The 3,553-nt window shown below is 37.0% G+C and overlaps 2 pseudogenes; both read right to left on the reverse strand.

The window, feature by feature from the left end:
• Positions 1–468: 468 nt before the first annotated feature.
• LOC116594032 lies at positions 469–1,186 on the reverse strand (annotated as a pseudogene).
• Positions 1,187–1,248: 62 nt separating this feature from the next.
• LOC116594031 lies at positions 1,249–2,031 on the reverse strand (annotated as a pseudogene).
• Positions 2,032–3,553: the final 1,522 nt, after the last annotated feature.

The raw sequence follows: 3,553 nt of genomic DNA on the forward strand, positions 1-3,553 counted from the left end.
TTTTTCTAAAAAACATGCTTTAGGAAGTTAGAAAGTTGTGGGGTTTTTGTTTGTTTGTTTGTTTGTTTTTAGTTTGTTTTGTTTTTGCCAATAAGCAATACTTCCAGTCCACATCCTGGATCAGTTTCCTATTTCCATTACTTCCAGTTATATAGCACCTTAGGTATGGTTTATATCTCCTAAAAATGTATCTAATTTTGTGTAATCTGGGCTACAATTTCTCTCTTCAGTGCTTCAAATCTCTCATTAATTCTTCACATACATGTTCTGTTCGGCTGAGAGTTTTTTGCATTGTAGAGCAAGGTTGTATATTCATTATTATTATCATTATTATTTCTCATTAAACTTTTGTTTTAATGGGTCTCAAAATTCTGTAACAGATTTTTGGTCAAGTTGTTTCCATTAAAAAGTACTGATTTTAAAAACTAATAACTTAAAACTGCCACACACACACAGAAAAAACAAATGGTCCACAAAACATTCTCCTTCCCTTCTGAAGGTTTTACGATGCATTGTTATCATTAACCAGACATTTACTATTAAACTTAAATGGCCAATTGACACAAACAGTTCTGAGACCGTTCTTCCACCACTGATTAAGACTGGGGTGGCAGATATTGTGGGTTAATATTCATTTAGCCTTCTGAGCTTTCTGGGCATACTTGGTGACCTTGCCAGCCCCAGCTGCCTTCTTGTCCACTGCTTTGATGACACCCACTGCAACCGTCTGTCTCATGTCACGAAGAGCAAAATGGCCCAGAGGAGGATAGTCAAAGAAGCTCTCATCACACAGAGGCTTGCCAGGAACCGTATCAACAATGGCAGCATCACCAGATTTCAAGAACTTAAGACCATCTTCCAGCTTTTTTCTAGAACGATGATCTATCTTCTCCTTCAGCTCAGCAAACTTGCAAGCAATGTGAGCTGTGTGACAATCCAGCACAGTTGCATATCCAGCACTAATTTGGCCTGGATGGTTCAGCATAATCACCTGAGCTGTGAAGCCAGCTGCTTCGATTGGTGGGTCATTTTTGCTGTCACCAGCCACATTGCCATGACAAACATCTTTGACAGAAAGATGACATTGAAGCCCACATTGTCCCCAGGAAGAGCCTCACTCAAAGCTTCATGGTGCATTTTAACAGACTTGACTTCAGTTGTAACATTGGAGCAAAGGTGACCACCATGCCAGGTTTAAGAACACCAGTCTCCATTTGGCCCACAGGGACAGTACCAATACCACCAATTTTGTAGACGTCCTAGAGAGGCAGACACAAGGGCTTGTCAGTTGGACAAGTTGGTGGCAGAATGCAATCCAGAGCTTCAAGCAGTGTGGTTCCACTGGCATTCCCATTGTTACGGGTGACTTTCCATCCCTTGAACCAAGGCATGTTAGCACTTGGCTCCAGCATGTTGTCACCATTCCAACCAGAAATTGGCACAAATGCTATTGTGCCGGGGGTGTAGCCAATTTTCTTAATGTAGGTGCTGACTTCCTTAGAGATTTCCTCCTATCTCTTCTGGCTGTAGGGTGGCTCAGTGGAATCCATTTTGTTAACACCAACAATTAGTTGTTTTACACCCAGTGTGTAAGCCAAAAGGGCATGCTCACAGGTCTGTTCGTTCTTGGAGATACCTGCTTCAAATTCACCAACACCAGCAGCAACAATCAGGACAGCACAGTCAGCCTGAGATGTGCCTGTAATCATGTTTTTGATAAAGTCTCTGTGTCCTGGAGCATCAGTGATGGTCACATAATTCTTGCTGGTCTCAAATTTCCACAGGGAGATATCAATGGTGATACCATGTTCACGTTCAGCTTTCAGTTTATCCAAGACCCAGGCATACTTGAAGGAGGCTTTTCCCATCTCAGCAGCCTCCTTCTCAAATTTTTTGATAGTTCTTTTGTTGATCCCACCACATTTGTAGATCAGATGACCAGTAGTGGTAGACTTGCCCGAATCTACGTGTTCGATGACAACAATGTTGATATGAGTCTTTTCCTTCCCCATTCTGGCTTAGGTTGAGCGGTGGTTTTCACGACACCTGTGTTCTGGCAGCAAACCCGTTGCAAAAAAGGTATATTTATTATTTTATTACTACATCTTTTATAACATTTCTGGGAACATGATGCAGGAAAGGAAGGCTGAACAGAACGTTTGCATTAATTTGTAAATGTTGACAACTGACGGTTTGCATGAGCATAGTGAATGTTTGTAAGAATTTAATGGAGCACTGAAGATTTATTTATTTAAACCTTCATAAAGTTTAAGAACTTGAGGGGTGCCTGGGTGGCTCAGTGGGTTAAAGCTTCTGCCTTCAGTTTGGGTCATGATCCCAGGGTCCTGGGATCGAGCCCCACATCGGGCTCTCTGCTCGGCAGGGAGCCTGCTTCCTTCTCTCTCTCTCTCTCTGCCTGCCTCTCTGCCTACTTGTGATCTCTATCCATCAAATAAATAAATAAAATCTTAAAAATATAAAGTTTCAAAACTTGAAACATTAATTGTTAAACACTGGCCTTCTATGTGAACCTAAAACAATGTTTTTTTAAAGCAGTTATTGACATAGAAATTCAGTGTGTTTTTGTAATTTTTTCTTATTCAAAATTTTGAAACTTTAAAAAGTATATCGATTTCTTAATTACGTTATTCCTTTCAAAAGAATGGTGTCTTTCAAGTGGCTGATTTTTCATTTTCTCTATATTATGGTAAATATAAGCTGAATAATAGGAATTTGTTGGACATTGTTGACATTTCATTTGTAGTCTAGTATTATGTCAATTGTAAATGCTCCTTTCAACAGTGTTTAAAAAAAAGAATGAGTGTTAAATCAAGTTTTTCTCTATAGTGATGATATTTTTGTCTGCTTAATATTTTGAGAGGTTAAGCTCTGTTCTACTGATAATAAATTTCTCAAATTCTCCTATAAGTTCTATCAGTTTTGCTGTGCTTATATGGAAGCCATGTTATTAGGTGAGAAAATATTCATGATATATATTAATCTTGGGTTTGGAAATTTTATTACTATAAATTCTCAGCATTATTTTCTTTGATTCTGTATTGTTTGATTCCAAAATTCCAATAGCCTTACATTAACATTTTTATGTTCTATCTTTTCCCATTACTTTATTTTTTAACTTTTTTGTATCAGTTTGGTTCAGTGTTATTTATAAAAAGCACATGCCTTGATTTTTAAAAATTCTAGCAGCCAGTGTTATAAGAAAGTTTATCCATTTATATTTATTTTGATTGCTGCTATTTTGTAGCTATTTAAACCATCTTATTTCATGTCTTACACTTATATGTTATCTTACTTTTTATCCTGGCTTTAATTGGAATAATGAAGTTTTCCTTGTTCTCCTATTTTCCTCTATTGCATATATATTATACTAATAATATATTTTTTCTCAAAATGTTTAGAGAAAAACTTTCATCACAAGATAAAAGTTTAATATGTTTTACATCATTTTGTATTTCACTTCCATTTCCTTTCTCTCTTCAAACTTACATTTTGATACAACTCGGACTTTTAGATTTAGATTTAAAAAAAAAAA

The sequence above is a fragment of the Mustela erminea genome, chromosome 6 (genome assembly GCF_009829155.1).
Source record: "Mustela erminea isolate mMusErm1 chromosome 6, mMusErm1.Pri, whole genome shotgun sequence".
NCBI classification, from domain to species: Eukaryota; Metazoa; Chordata; class Mammalia; order Carnivora; family Mustelidae; genus Mustela; species Mustela erminea.